The sequence below is a fragment of the Microtus pennsylvanicus genome, chromosome 14 (genome assembly GCF_037038515.1).
Source record: "Microtus pennsylvanicus isolate mMicPen1 chromosome 14, mMicPen1.hap1, whole genome shotgun sequence".
In the NCBI taxonomy this organism is placed as follows: Eukaryota; Metazoa; Chordata; class Mammalia; order Rodentia; family Cricetidae; genus Microtus; species Microtus pennsylvanicus.
The window spans coordinates 27432123-27449754 of record NC_134592.1 but is presented as its reverse complement, the minus strand read 5'-3'; the positions used below and the strand labels follow the sequence as shown (position 1 = coordinate 27449754).

The 17632-nt window shown below is 36.7% G+C and overlaps 1 protein-coding gene across 47 annotated transcripts in view; it reads left to right on the top strand.

Moving 5' to 3' along the window:
- The window catches only part of Nrxn3 (neurexin 3), a 1550418-nt gene that overhangs the window by 587598 nt on the left and 945188 nt on the right, over window positions 1-17632 (top strand). The window lies entirely within an intron of this gene.

The window sequence follows — 17632 nt, the reverse complement described above, 5'->3', positions numbered from 1 at the left end:
GTCAGATCCTCTGGAGTTGAAGTCCGAGGAAGTTGTGAGCCACATTCAGACTTGGGTTTGGGGACCAAATTAAGGTCAGCATGCAGCCTTAAACCCTGAACTATCTAACAGTCCCTCACCTTGCTTTTAGAGACAGGGATTTCACTGGCTTAGAACTTAGCAAGCAGGCTAGACTGGCTAGATAGTTAGCTTCAGGATGAACCTGTTCCTGCTTCATAGGTGTTGGAATTACAAGCATATGCTATCATGCCCGGCTTCTTTCTCTGAGGGTGCCGGGCTTTGAACTCACGCACTCATACAGAAATGACAAGCACATTACTAATTGAACTATCTCCCTGGCATGAATGCAGGTAAATTTTAAGTTTCTTTTCAACTCCAAATTTCTGTGCAATTCAGAGCAAGTAATTGGAGGGCTTTTATGCTATATTGTTTTCCTGATAAAATTGCAAGAGATTGGTTCCTTGAATATAGTGTGCTCATGCCTGATACAAGCCATATGCATAATCAAAGATAATAGTAAATTGTGTAATTCCAGAGTTATAGGGTTCACTATGTAACATTATTGTGAAAGTAGAACCATTGTATAAAGAATCTGACAATGGAAGAAAGCAGAATATCTACCTGATTTTTCCATTTAATCAAAATAGACTTCTTAATGAAAAAGAAGGCAAAAATCACTACAGTTGACCTTCTACTGTTATATGACACTTCATGATTTGCAAAGCTCTTTCAAACATGTTTTCTTATTTGATTTTTGAAAATCATTCAGGATTATGCAATACAGAGGTCAGAGAAGTGTGACTTTCCTGCAGAGCTGAGGATGGAGCAGGGCCCTTTTGGGATATAGGTTTTTTCCCTTCAGGACTCTCTTCTACCTCCAGTATAAAATATTATCTGTATATGGAAGAAATGAAGCAATGTGTAGCACCCAAAATTAAAATATGTGCATATATAGATAATAGATGTACATATAACTTCTTTGGGTACTTATTATTCCCAAATGCTATTTGGATATTTTCATAGTCATTTTTCCAGGTTCTTTTGTAACTCTGAATCCATTCTCTATTCTTCAGCTTACTTTACTCAGCTTTGCATTGTGGAATGTACCCCGTATAAATTTATTAACAGACATTCTTGCTTTCTTTATCTCACTTGAGTATGACCAAATGGAAGCATTTCTGAGTAAAGAGAAGGAAGGGTAGAAGTGAAGTGTGATTCTCTCCTCGAGGAAAAGGTAGAAACCAGTTTGCTTCTTGCTTCTAGGGCATCACTTTTATGAGAGACAATATTTTTGTCCTTCCCACTCTTTTTATTCCCCCCTCTGGGTTCTGGTAATTGACCATACCTAGAAAACAAGTTCCTGAGTACTACATTAACCCTGGAAGATTCATTATTCCCTATCTGTCCATTGATAATATCACCTTAATAAAACCTCCATTAAATGCCACAATTAGAGTAAGTCAATTGCTTCCTTTAGCATTTGGATATACTTGGAGCTATTAGTATACATTGTGAGTAAGAAAATTAAGGTCCAATAGGATTTCACAGTTAAATGACTTAGAGAGCTGGGATTCGGCCCATGTCTCCTATGCTCACTGGGGCCACACTCCAAGCCTTGATCTGCCGTGGATGGTTGGCCCATGTATATGATGCCCACTCTGCAGGATGCAGCACTCGAGAATTGACTCAGAGTCAGAGAAATTCCTGAAACTGCCATTGCTATGTACAAGGGTCATGTTTTGAGATTTCATAACATATTTACAAAGCAAAGCAGCAGCAAGAATGTCCGTAAGAAAATTGGATAACATCACATCTGGTCTCTCATCTCATAATTCAGTCTTCTCTGCAGCAGCTTGATAAAAACAATTCTGATTGTGTCGCCAGCTGTCTAAAGAGATGGTGTATGCGAGTTAATATCAAACATACCCCTGCTATGCTTATAAGGATTTTCATAATAGACCCTTGGCATGACCTCCAGTCTTAACTCTCACTGCACCAATCCATTTGTTGTAGCTCAGTGTTTCTCAGTTGGAGTGATTTTTCCCCACAAAACATACTTGGCAGTGTTTGCAGACAATTTTGGTCATTGCAACAACAGAAGGTGCTTCTGGCATCTGGTAAGCAGAGTCCGTGAATATTGCCAACCATTCCAGAATGCTCACACAGTCTCCACAACAATCACATGGATCCTAACAACAAGTATCTTGCTGTCAAGAACTCCCCCCTTTCCAGTCTACCATACAGACAAGCATGTATCCCTTAAGTTGGGGAATAGTGTTTACCATACTGTGTGCCAAGCAATAAAGAGGGAAGTCTGGGGGTTGTGTTACCTTTTATTAATATCGAAATCTGTGCACAATGGCAAGATAGAATGAAGAATACAGGTCGCATAACCAGCTGCTCCACTGTTCCCACTGGTGGACCAGGTCTCAGCTGCTGGCACCATAACTTTGTCCCCAAAGGGCAATGAGGAAGCACTAAACCATGACTCTGCTAGCTCCTTCACCATTCAAGAGAGTGATCATTGCCTTTAATTGGATATTCGGGTATTGTATCTTCTTTAATCATGTCTCTTGGACCAAGCTGTCCATCAGAATTGGTCAGCAGAGCTGTGACAGAATTCCCACAGCATTTACCCCTTCTTTTTAATTAAGAAGGAGGGTTCTAATCCTAATATAATAAAACTATGTATAATGAGAACTATTATCAAATATTGTCCAAGAAGGAAAAGTAATAGCCTTAACAAAGTGAAACTATATAAGACAAGAGAGATTATTAAGTAAGAAATACATCCTAGATGTCCAGACCACAGGTAATTGGCAATTTTATAGAGATTACTCCAATAGCGGTCCTTCTTGAAGAATCTAGACTTATACTTTGTATGTCTTTAGCTAAAATTTGTGAGGAAATGTAACTGTAACTATCTAGTCTTCAATACATCAAAGCCATGAGAAGGAAAATAATAATGCCCAAGTAAGCAGGAAGTGCAAGCAAATGACTTACGAAAAACTGCAAGAAATGACAGGAACTGTTGGCTGCCTGGATAGTCACCTAATGTTTCTTTGTGGTGTCAGGGCATCCAACTTTGGCTTATAAGCCTTGAATATTTGACAGAGCATTTTTGGAAGCTGGAAAATTTGAAGGACTGACCTAACCTGTCTTGGCAAAGTCTGGCAGTTGCTTTTCTTTGCACCCTATTGGTTCAGATTGGACAGTGTACCTACTGTCAGCAGTTGAGGTGAGGGCAGTTTTTTGTTCAATAGGCCAGTTTTTCCAAGAAGAAAACAAATTCCATATGGAGTGTCTTCGGTGCTCATCACCCTCTGGAGAGTAGATCAATGCAGCCAAAAGCAGACATGTTTCAAACAGAAGAGTTTTAAGTTATTAAAACATTTAAATGGTCTTTGAGTGTTTGAAGATTACCTATCTATTTTGAATATATATCTGTTCACCTAGAAAACCTAACACGATTATAAGTTTACAAGCACGAGTGACTATTAACCTGTACTTCTTATTAACCTATATAGTTTAAGGACCACAGCTTCACATTAAAAAAATAAACAAGCTGTAGAGGTAATACATTAAGCAAAAGTAGAAACACATGTACAGTATAATGACAATAAGTTCAAAATTGTGAGAATATACAAAAATAAATTAACCAGACATAGATATGTATAATGCAATATGGTAAGAAAAACCTTAATTTGCATCAATGTACAAAATATCCTAAATAGAAGTAGAAGGATATATACAGTATAACAAAATAATTTTACATTTCTATCAATATACAAAAATATCTTCAATAGGAATAGAAATATACATACAGTATAACAAAAATAACTTTGATTCAATATATAAGAATCCATACCAATGTAAATTATATAAAACTGAGAGTTGCTTTTGTAGTTTATAAGTACTTTTAATAATCTACCTTATAATCCTATCATATATACCTCCTTTTATTCTGTTACAAATTAGATACCTGAGTATAATCTTTATTGTACCACCCCAACCCTATAACAACTATTACCAATCCCTATAGATGACAATTAGCCATAACTGTGAGAAAATCCAAACACCATCCACTCCACCTATTGGAAAAAATGGCATCATGTTTTTAGACTTACTTCCTGATGTCTGGGGGGTGATGGTATTTCTATGGGACCCTGTAGAAAGTAAAATAATGGTTGCATGGGGCAAATGTTGTTAGCACCGGTACGCAGAGCAGGGATCATAAGGACCTATGGGCAGTGCTTGTGGGGAGTGAGCAGATGCTGGGTAGCCCACAGGGTAGATGTGGTTAGCGCTGTGGGGCAGGAATTGTAAGTACTAATGGGCAGCACATGCGGGCTGCTGGCAGGCACTGGGCAGCCTGCAGGGCAGTTATGATTAGCACAGCAGGGCTGTGGCACAGGCTGTGAGACTGGAGTGGCTAGAGAAGATGTTGGGCATCAGATAAAGAGGCAAGTCTGGCAATCGTATTACCTTTTATTAACATCAAAATCCTTATGAAATGGTTACAAAACAGACTGAGGAATCTGGATGATGTCACCAGCTACTCCACTGTTCCCCCTAGGGGACTAGCATTCTGCTGCTGGCACCATAACCTCATCCCCAAAGTGTGATGGGATACTCCAAGCCATTGCTCTACCAGTTCCCACACTGTCCAAGAGAGTCCTTCACCCCTCCCTGGCCTTTTATTCGGGTATTTGGGTCACATATATTCTCTAATTCTGCCCCTTGGGCCAAGCGGTTTTTCAGAATTGGTCAGCAGAGTTAGGACAGAATTCCCATAGTAAAGCACTGTGACTAATAACCTTATCTCCTAGAAACATCAGAATTATCTGGAGAACAGAGTATCCTATGACTAAGAGCATAAATACAAAATCTACACCCATAAATTCTCACCAACATCACTGCCCAAAACTGAACTGAACAAGGATGATATCAATAGACAGGCCAAAGTGGATGGGAAAAGTCCATCCATCCTCAACCCTACATAAAGAACTATTGGCAACTGAATAAAGCTGGGATTGGCAGAGGTGGTCCTCCCCATGGAGGAGCATACCAATTGGTTGTCCAGTGCCAAACAGTCAGTTCTGAAAACTCTGTGTGTGTGTGTGTAATATTGTGTATATACTATATAATATTATATTGTTATATATAATATATACACACATATATAATATTACAGGGACTGGACAGGTTATATTTATTAATAAACATATGCATATACACATATACATATAATAACAATTAGTATAAAAGAGATTATTAATTTGAAGAAAAGAATGAGAATTTGGCAAGAAAAAGGAGAAGGGAGAAATGTAATTAGATTATAATCTCAAGAAAAATATACAAAAAAGAGAAAAGTATACATTTGTAAATCAGAGCTTTTCTATCTTGCATTCCATTTGTTTCTCTTATGAATTTTCAAAAGCAAGGAAAAATACATGCCTGCTATTTTGAATGAAAAATATCAATAAAAATATATCATCCCTTTCACATTCTTGAGAATGAGAAACAATAAGGTGAATGGCAGGACTGTGTCACACTGAGAATGTGAAACTTTAGTTCTGTGCCATATCCACAAGAGAGGAGCCATTACTCCACATCCACTTTCTTAGTGCCCTGCGTCAGTCGGCCACTATTTGAGTCTGTTCAAACCGGAGATAGGCGTGCCTGCTGTTACAAAATGCATATTTAGAAGCTGGAAGGCATCTCCGTGTAGATTTACACACTGCTTAAGATCTCTAACATTCCAGTGTAGTTAGAGAAGGAATCTGTGGATGTTGGAACATTTGTCAGAAAAACAAAATGACACTTAAGGAGCATGAGAAGCTGTGACTGGGAAAGGCGAGGGCCTGGGGGTGTTTTCAAGGGATTAAAAGAGACAAAGATGGAAGAAGTAGCTAGTTGTTTCATGGATTCTTCCTTGCGGAGTTTCTGTGAGAGTTGCCTTCTTTGCATGAAAAATGGCACACAGCCTGCTGGAAGCATGGTGCTGGAGAAGTCTCGTTGCACGCTAAACACAAAGTGAGAACAGCCAAGTCCACACCATGAACTAAGCCCAGCAAAGTGTTCATGATACTGTGTCCTGCCCTTCATTTGGTAGTGATATCACACCAGTTGTTTAGTTTCTGTTTCTTATCATCGTCTACCTGTCCTTCAAGACCATACAAGATGCAATGGAGCCAGTCCCCAATGTATGTAGGCAAGAACCTCTGCACTGTTCACTCAGCCCCCCCTTCTCCGTAAAATCTCTACTTCTTATTAGAATGACACAGCAGAGGAGATTATATTTTAATTAAAAATAATATAAATTTTAAAAGAGAACACTGTCACATCTAAAATACCTGTTTATAGTATGGTTCGAATGGTTGCAACTATACTTTCTAAAATTATTTCTGGAGTCTTGGCATTTCTAAACACTAATTTTACTAAAGAATAGATAAAGAGAGTGAGAGGGTGGAAGGGCAGTGTTTATGCCAGGAACTTCCTCCTTCAAATATAAAAAGAGCATTCCAGACAACTCATGCTTAACTTCAAGAAAGAAAGGACAAAATCCATTGCTATACATTTGGAAAAGTGGGGTTCCTACAGATGTTTCTGAAGCAACCGAAAGAGAAACGGTGTAGCCTGACAAAGGTGGGCCAATCCCATCTGTGCTTGTAGCTAACTATAAGGTTGATAAGCATGCTAAGAATTTTCCATGTGGTGGAGGTATATAAGAAAAGAAGTAAATTTATGTATAAATTTCCTATTTCATCTTTGAAGATTCCTGGGAATGGCTGTACAGGAAAAATATGTGTAATAAACCAGGAAGGCAGTAGGACTTGAATCAAAAGAGCCAACACCAGGACTGTACAGTCCTGATATGTCCTCTGTGCAGTCTCAGCATGCACTCTTTGATGGGCCGTGGTGACATATGAGGCAGGAATATCATCACAGGTATTCACACAGCGTGGGCCAGACATCTTACTGGACTCACATGGAGCTTTGATTGAGCTCTTCATTTCCTCCGTTTACTGCCATCCCTCATTCTGCCATCTCTCAGGCTATATCAAAATATAAACGTAGAGCTGACTATGTTATCACTGAGCTACAGATGATAGTAGGAATCCACAAGTCACCATAAACTCTCTTAGAAAAGTTAGGAACTCTGGACAGAGCCACGTGAGGATAATCAAGAAAAAAATATGAAGACATGACAAAATAATAGGAGAAAGGAAAATAGCTTAGGCATATAAATGAAGCTGTGTGTGATGGTACACGCCTTTAATCCCAGCACACAGGAGGCAGAGGCAGGCGGATCTCAGTGGTCTAGAGGCCAACCTGGTCCATAAAGGGAGTTCCTTTTGTAACAGCCAGAGCTGTTGCACAGAGAAACCCTGTCCCGAAACCTGCTCCCCCACACACAAAAGAAAGAAAAAGAAATGTAAATGATTTCACCTGCCACAAAGCAGATAAACACGCACACACACATACACACATACACACACACACACACACACACACACCTCACAAAACTGTGTTCTGTGACACACTCATATAATAGGAAAACCTTGAGAAAATTGAATAATGACACAGTATTCACAGGTAACATTCAGAACACTGAATCTAAATGAAAGGAAAAAGATTTTGTAGGCTGAAGGCAACAGAGAGCGAAAACAAGGTTCTCAGATAATTAAATTGAAATGATTCACACCCAAGAGGGACAAAGAAGCTCTTGTTAGTAAAGTGTTGCTAGAGAGAAATGGTGGAATCACAACAGTTAGGACCAGCAAAAACGGGGGGGGGGGTGCCATCACAGAGAAACAGGGAAATTTGAAATACAACTGAGACAATGGGGATGTTCTTTCGGGAACTCACCAAGGCCAGCTGGGACTGGGTCTGAAAAAGCCTGGGATAAAACCAGACTCACTGAACATAGAGGACAATGAGGACTGCTGAGAAGTCAAGAACAATGGCACTGGGTTTTGATCCTACTGCTTGTACTGGCTTTGTGGGAGCCTAGGCTGTTTGGATCTTCACCTTACTAGACCTGGAAGGAGGTGGGAGGTCCTTGGACTCCCCACAGGGCAGGGAACCCGGTCTGCTCTTTGGGCTGATGAGAGAGGGGGAGTTGATTGGGGGAGGGGGAGGGATACGGGAGGCGGTGGCGGGGAAGAGACAGAAATCTTTAATAAATAAATAAATAAATAAATTTAAAAAAAAGAAAAAAAAGAAAAGATTATTACACCTTAGAGCAGTTATCACTTTCATATATCATTCCACAAACCGTTGTACATTGTCATACAATAGCGATGTAGGAATCAGGCATATGCTTTATGACCCAGATATGAAAATAAATGGTCACTTGTTCTTCTCCGAGTGTCTTTCCTAATGCTGTTAGTGTGATTAGTGCAAAAGGGAGGTGAAAAGCCAACAATGGAAAAGAAGGACAAGTTACCAAACATTTTTCATATTTGGGTCATAAAGCGTATGTCTGATTCCTGCATCACTATTGTATGACTGTGTACAATAGTTTGTAGAACGGTATATGAAAATGTAGCCTATACAGAGTATTGACATCCAGAGATGCACACCTGGAGTTCAGAGTGTTTATGGAAGGTAGATCATAAAGATTCACGATGCTTGCTTGATTGACTTCAGTTAGTCATCCTCCAGACTCCAGAGGGAAGCAGGCATTTCCTACAGAATACCTTGTCTGTTGCCTCCTTTAATCAACTGACAGAATTCACCTGAGTTTTGGGTGTGCACATTCACCACTCGGAACATTCTGTGAGGACAGAGCAGGCCAGTCATCAAAATAGACTGCTCTTGGGGAGGTGCGGAGTTTGGGTCACCTCGTTTCATTCACAATGTGTGCTAAAAATAACAAAAATCACAACCGACATTCGGAGGTGAAGAAGACCTGAGAGGATAATGCTCTCTCCTTTGATTGTCTCTAATTGAAAGCCGAGTTCAAACAATGTCATCCATCTTCCCACAGTTTTAATAATACCTTTTGTGAAGTTTAATGTGTTCTCTTGGGAAATAAGACCTCTGAAAATATATAATTTAAAAATTCATATTTCTAAAATTGTGTTAACCTCAGGAAGATTGAAGTTCACTTTAATTAAAATAGAATATACACATTTCCATCTTTAAATGAGTTTCTGTTTATCCTTTTATATACTTGGAAAATGTTTATATACTTGGAAAAACACCTGGGATAGGTCACAGAATTGTTAAAGGTGCTGATCTCTTGGTGGTGTGGATGAATCTTGGTGGTATGATTTGGAAGTTTTATTTGTTTCCTTACCAATGCCCATATCTATTTTCTTAGGTTAAAAAAATGAACTATTTCAAAAACAAAATTCTTAATTTGATTTTTATTTCAAAATAGATGGAAAATTAAAAAAAAATTTGAGGAATTTATGACCCTCACATTAGTCTAGCACATGCTACGGAGAGCTCGTCTCGTTTTCAGAGAATTCTTAAAAGGTCCAAAAATTATTATGAGGTAAAATATCAAATGACTGGTTGAGAGATCTACTGGAAGAACGGTTGGTAAAGTGCTCAATGTGGATGCATGGCAGCCCGAGTTAAAACTTCCAGAAGTCAGAACAGAGTTGGGCATGGCTGTTCTTTTCTACAATCATGGACAGTCCTGTGGATGATTGAAGAGGGCAGATGCAGGAGGCTTCATGGAGCTCACTGGATACTGGTCCAGACTAACTGGAGAGCTCCAAGTTAAGTGAGATAACTTTTATCAAGAAAACAAAGAGGAAATTAATAGAGGAAGACATTTGATGTGAACACCTAGCTTTCACATGTGTGCACACGCATGCAAATCAGCTGCATGCGTACACATATGCAAATACACAGAGAGAAAAATATGTACTCATTCTCAGGAACCAGAGTCATGACAGGTGTACCACAATTTGCTTACATCTGCACTAAACTCTGCTTCTTGTAAATAACAGAAGCTTTATTCTAGGTGGCTCTACCAAGCAGACAGGACAATGGCTTACTTCTCTGTCATTTTCTAAGACTGGAATAGTTTTATCCCAGACATTATACACTCTTAGATCCTGTAACTTTCCCTAGCTTCTTTGTTGGAAAAACAGCATTCTGTGTAGTCACAACCAAGAAGATGGGGCTACACCTACCAGGCCCTACTTTTAGAAAATGGTGTGTATCTCAGTGCTGGAAAGACAATACTATTAGGGCTAAAATTGACTTTGCCCCAGCTTAATCATAGGAAAGATGTTTCTTGTAAGAAGGGCAAACTTGGAAGACTAGCATCTACTGTAATGGTTCGCATCCTTCTTAATGCTGTGACCCTTCAATACAGTCTCTCATGTTATGGTGACCCAACTATAAAATTTAATTGCTACTTCATAACTGTAATTTTGCTACTATTATGAATAATAATGCAAATATCTGATATGCAGGATATCTGATGGGCAACTCCTATAGGGTCTTGACCTACAGGTTGAGAATCACTGACCTACTGTCTTTCCAGACTCTACTATAATGGAAGCATTCAGAGATAACTAGGCTGTTACTTCTGCAAAGAGCTGGGGTACAATAGAAAGAATTTTGCTTCTAGGCCAGGTGAAGATGGAAAGAGAATGAATATCTTGGACAGAGCTTAGAAAAACTCATGGATAAGAACTTTTGTAAAACAGTATACATCTTTGGTGGCAAGCTGTTCAGAATCAGCATATAGCTCTTTAGGATCAGAGGTAATCAAAGTGACAAACCATCCACAAGTTCATTATAAAATCTGATGGATAAAGACCTATGAAGGACTCTTGTGATCACACTTTTTTGTTTAGATCTTGAAAACTGTGTACTTTAGCACTATTCTAATAACCCTATTAGAATAGGACATGGGGAGAACTGAATACATTCTCAACACATCATATTGGCTCATATCACTTAAGAATGATCCTTTTGGTTAAGCAATAAACTGCCCTTACCCAGGGATTATTTGTTGTAGACCAACCTTAAAAATAAAACCACATTCATGCTTTGCAGTCTGGAAAACTGAAAACTGTACTTTTTATCAAAGGACAGTCCTATTAGTGAAAGAAACCATTGCCAAGGTGCTAGTCGCTGACCTGGGAGTAACACCTTGGCAGACAAGCCAAACAGCAAAAGGGGGGAAATGTCTGAACAGCGCTATCTCAGCATACTACTAGGGAAATAGAACTCAGAATTCACTCATCCACGTCTCTAAATGAACAAGAATGACATTGATGGTTGTGGAGTCAGTATCCAGATTTATAATTATATATTATCCAATTTGCAATGAAACAGCACACTGAGATACACATGCAGAAGTAAGTACAGATGACAGGTTGCCCTTTGGGGAAATGTATATTGAATCTTTCCAATGAAGATACCATGGCAATGTTAGAAATGTGTTCAAAATCTAAGAGAAACTAAATTTGAAGAATCTAAGGAAAACAAGAGAATAGTGACTCACCAAATAGAACCCAACTTCTTAAACTGTGGATGATGAGTCAATGAGACTTGATGTAACTCAGTATGATGCTGTGAAAATTTGACAATACTAAAAGTTTATGAACACACAATGGTCAAAATTAATTAAAAATTAAAGATAGAGCAAATCTCAAATATTCCTGGAAAGCGCTTGTTCATGTTGTATCATGGAACTTTACTGCATCCTTGACTCTGAACACACAGTATGAATATTTTATGCATGTAGGTCTCTGTGTTTCGCAACTTCAATAAATGCTGTTGATAATAGCTCAGCCCAGATGGAAAACAATTGTTGATTATGAACTGAAATGTTTTTACTGTACACATGATGTCACCTGCTCTTAAAACTATAACTGTAATTATAGAAAACAAAAACTTAATATTTTCCTGCTATCATTCTTCAGTATATAAGTATCCAATTAGTATATATTTGGATCCTATTGGTTTAGAATATTTAATTTTAAAAATCACTGTTTGAGATAATGAGTTGATTTTAAAAAAAATCATTAAATAAATCTGGAGCTTGGAATTAGGATAAAATTTGTAACCATTTCTGAAATGGTCTTGATTGAACTACACTTATATTGTTTGTTCATACAAAGTGCTTTTCACATCATTGCTGATTATGAAGTCAAAATATTGATCAACTTAAAAATATTGAAGATGCTCTACATTTTGTAGATATTCAACCACAAATATAATTTGTATGTAAAAATAAAGAAGTACATCTATTTTATTAGTATGATAATTTATTTTTGAATTTAATAAATGGAAAAAGTATAAGTATACCAGAGAATTATATAAAGAGAAATTTATTTTTGATTTATTATCAATAATATTTTATTTGTATACCTATTTTATATACCCATATACCCATAGTCACATAAAAATTTCTTAGGCAAAAGGGGCTTACAAATGGAAAATTCTAAGAACTTCTGAAATAGAGCATATCAATATGATTAAAATTCTACAAATAGCTATCCCCAGAAGGTAATTTTGAAGTTGGCAAGTACAGTACCTAAATAAGAAATTTACTAGGTGGACCCAAAAGTAGATTTCAGCTGATAAGAGAAAATCAATCTGAAAATAGATCAGTAGAGTCTAGGCCTGTAAATAGCAAAACAGAAAATGAATATGGGTAAATATATCTTCATGTGAGACACGTTTAAGTATAACTACATATGTATAATGGGAAAATTAAGGAAGGGAGATAGAGAGGGAGAAAAAATGTTGAAAATATGCTTATAATTTTCCCCAAAGAATGAAAATTACAGACCGTAGAAATACAAAAATGAATTTCTACTTCTCTCTTACATTCCAAATTAAAATAAAAATAATAAGAAAAGAAGAAAAAAAGAAAAATTTCTCATCATATAAACAAATCCCACAATGTGATTAGCAGCTGACATCTCTTCAGAGACAATGGAGGTCAAAGACAGTGGGATGGTATCCAACATATTTTATGGAGAATAACTATTTACAAAATGTAACAATGTTGTTTGTAAAATGAAGGTGATATAAATATTCATAAATGAGAAAAACAATATAATTTATCCCTAGGACATTTCCCTTGTAATAACAACTAAGAATTTGTTGAGGTATTAATTTGAATTTAGGTGGAAAAAAGGAACTCTTGCAAAAGTGATTATGTATCTAATAAGAAAAGTCTCTGTAATTACATTTTTTTCTCTTACTGATTTAACAAGTTAAGTGCATAAAGCAATATCTTTAAAATTGTGTTGTTATGGCTATAGCATATAGAATTTCTATATATTTGACAATAAAAGCCAAGTGAATGAGGCTATATTTGAAAAAAGAAATGACACCAGATGGCAATTTCAGTCTACAAGAAGATATGAAGAAATGAATAGAGACACAGTAAATAATAAGCTTAATTAAAAGAAAACTCAATGAACCTGTTTGAGCTTTCCTTCCTTTTCTGAGCTTTTTAGAATGACTTAGATTTTATAAAGTAATAATTATGACAATGTATTATTGTGTCATATATATATATATATATATATATACACAAATACTTAAGCGTACACACATGAAATTTGAATTATAGCACAAAATGGGACAAGGTAAGACAGTTATATAGTAGTGAGGTTTTTATATCTTGATCAGGGAATTTAGCTTAGAGGTAGAGTGGATTGATCCTCAGAATATAAAACAAACTTTTACAGCTTACTGAAATTTAGTTAGTATAGAGATGAGATAGAAATCTTGTAAGTTAAGTTGTACACCATAAGACCCCAAGCAACTACTAAGAAGGTGGCCCAGAAAACATAAAGATCAATAAGGAATTACAATAAGATATTAGAATATATTCAAAGAAGATGAGAGGATGTAGTAAAGAATTGAAAACGAATAAAATATGAGACTATATTAACTGCTTTTCTTATCACTGTGACCAATTTCTGACAAATTAAAGGCAACTTACAGAGGAAAGATTTATTTGATGCACAGTTTCAGAAGGTAGAATGCATCATGGTTAGGATGCAGAGTATCAGGAGCATGAGGGGGTTGCATGTGTTGTCTCTTCATCCAGAAAGCCAGGAGAGATGATTGCTGTTGCTCAGGAGCTTGCTCCTTTCAATTCACTCCAGAATCCTAGTCCATAACATAATTCTGAACATGGTCAAAGTGGATCTTTCCTTCTTGGTTAAATCCATGCTGAACCATACTCACAGATACACCCAGAGGAGTATCTCCTGGTGACTCGATCTCTTGTTAGTTGGAGGATAAAAACCCCATCAAAGATAGATAGCATTTAAATACCAAAATCTAGTCCATTCATAGTTTAATATCCCAATCTTTGGTAATATGTATAAAGTGTTTATAGATTGAATCCCTTTTCTTTGTAAATTCATGCCACCCAAATGATACAGGATTCTAGTCCTAGCATTTTTTATACTTGAAATTATTTAAGCAAATTTCTATGAACCCATAGAACAGATTTTGTTTCAGGTGATTCCTGAATTAAACTATCTAGTTGACAAACACCCACACCCTGAAAACTGTTAGTAATAGAATGGCCAACACCTCAAAAAGAGATGCATACTGAGATTCACAGTTTATTTCAAACCAGTACCTGTTTTACTCCATGGTCACCTGATAGTTATTCTGTGGCACTATTAATATGGACAGAACATGTGTTTGCATTTTCACTTCTGTTCTGGCATTAAAGATACTCAAAGGAAAAAGAACAGCCATTGATTTTGAAATATATTTAAGTTGAATGCATTAAAACCACTCATTTCATGGCTCATTTAATGTCCTAATATCTCTTGAAGAGAAGTCTACATTTGTGTGGTTATGTGTAGAGTGTGCACAGTAAGGATTAATGAGGTTCATAATTGCACACACAGATCACAGCATATTTATCTTGACAATGGATTGTTTAGAATGCATATACTGTATTTGCTTATGTAAATTGGACATTTATGAATAATATGTGGGCATAAATACCATAAGTAACACACACTCACACACACATACACATGCACACTCATACACACACACATACACACGCACACTCATACACACACATACACACAAAATGTCACATGCTATCACGAAGCATCATAGCTATGCTTTAATACCTAGCTTATTTCTTTGCAGTTGCCTGATGGCTATGCATACAGTCGCAAGAATCATACTAGCTATGTTCAATCTCCAGCTCTGCTATATATTTTCTGTGTGATCCAATATCCATATGAAATATAACAATGCCTTTCTCATGATCTCCCTAAGGATTAAGTGACTTCTTAATGGATTCATAGTTAGGTTACTTTCTATAAATTTAAGATAGTTTTTTTATCTGATTTCTGTCTTTCTGGGAGATAAAATATTTCCTAGAGTATGTGCTAGGTAGATTATGATTCCTATCTAACAGACCATCATGTGCCTTTTTTAATGATGGTTATTGTAGCTGATACACTTTTCTCTATGATACCTTTATAATTTTTAATTAACAATACATAGCTTTTGGTGATATGGATTCTACCTGAGAGATGTTGCTTTCCAGAAACACGTGTGGGTGTCTTACCAATATTTTCAATAGACCTTCAGTCTGTTGTGTAAAGGTAGGGTTGTGACAATTTCAAAATCTTTCTTGTGGTTTTCCTGCATCTTGTATTTCTCTGTTACAATTCTTTTCATACTTAAAAATGGCAGCCCCCATCTCTTTCCATTAGATTCTCAACATTTTAGAGGTGCTTGGTACATAACACACGAATTAATGAATTCAAAATTCATCCTCAGTTCTCAACTATGTATTTACTTTCAAGATCTTACGAAAGTCTGCTGATTTTATTACAGACTCAAGTTACGTTTAACAACACGTAGGAGACAAGACCTTCCTTGGTATCAGTAGCTCATTGGTCCTAAACCTCTGAGGATACCAACTCTGGTTTCTCAAGCAATATAAAAGGATGTAGTATTTGAATATAACCATCACATATACTCCTACATAGTGTAAATAATTTCTAGATTGTTCCCAATGTCTAATGTACTGTGAATGCTTTGTAAATACTTACTATGATTTGTTGTTTGAGAGAAATGTCAAGAAAGCAATTCTATACAGTTGCATTTGTTTGTTACAGATGACTTTGTTCGAACATTTTCTATTCATGCTTGGTTGAATCCACAGATATAAAACCTGTAGCTATAGCAAGGTGACTGCCCTAAATGGAATAATTCATTATTATATAGAATTCTTTTCTTCCTTTCCTTTGTGTTCTTAGAGATGTTATTTATTCTTTAGGTAAGATATAATGCTATCACTTCTTTTATTATAACCCTTACAAGACCTGTTCAGATACTGTCTGCCTGCCTTTGTCACCTCCAGCCCATATTCCTGCTGTTCTAAAAGTTACTCCCAGCAAGGTGCTTCGTCATTTGCCCATTGTATGTTTTGATATAGTTATTTTGTACCTGCTGGGTCTCTTCTTAGCTTAGGATTTTTGGTTCAGCTATGTAATCACCACGGAACATGTAAGTAGCAACCATTTGATAACTGTAAAGGTTTAATGCAGAATGTGCTCAGTGTGTGGTACTGAGTATCAGAGACGGGCTTGCCTCATAAGAGTAAAAAATGATTTCTTTACTATTCTTCCTGGAGATATCTGTCAACGGATGATTTTCATGATATTGCAAAAAAAAATGTCATTACACTTATTAGCTAATGTAATGCCTCATAGCTGGTGTCACTTTGAGATAGCATTTTCTCACTCTGAAGACTTTTTATTTGAAATTAGGAAAAATAGACCCATATTACTACATTGATATGATGTTTGATGTCATGGGTGGTGGGGGTTTCGATTTCCTAAATCAAGTGCTTGGGCTGAAGAATGTATCATGTCAAAGCGGATTCCCTTTATTCCCTATGCAAGCTCTCTTTGAATACAAATAAAATTACATTGTTGAGGCTCCCAAAAGCACTCAACTATTCTTCTAGTAGCAGTTCTCATTACTAATTGTGTGACCATAGCATCTCTTGTCATGATATGTAGTAGGTGTGAGCTTTGTCCACTCTGTGGTCCTACCTCAGAAATCTCTCTGCCACATGTTTTTTTTTTTTTTGTGATGTAATGGCCATACACTTTCCCTCCCTTATTTCCCTTAAAAATATACAGATTTTAAGCTGTTCACTTTGTACCTTTGGTTTAACTAAAACACATAGGATTGTAATTACTACTTGTGTAAGGCGTTTTCACTTTTGCAAAATACTTTCATAGCTAGTATTCAACTTTGTGTCCTTCACGGGTCTTAGGGCAAGTATCAGAACCATTATAGAATATAAGAAAAAAATGCTGAAACAAAACAAAAGTTGCATGATAAAACATGGAGTCCATTTTGTGTTGTTCAACTACTACTGTATCAAGAAAATTAATGTTATGACCCTTTAATCAGTTATTCATGCTCTGGTGACCTCCCCAACCATAAAATTAATTTGTTACTACTTCATAACTACAAATTTGACTATTGTTATGAATCATATATGTAAATATACAATATACAGAATATCTGATATGTTACTCTCAAAGGGATTGCGAACCACAGAATGAGAACCACTGATCTAGAGTTTAAGTGACTTACTCTAAGTCACACAGTCCAAAGGCAACAGCAA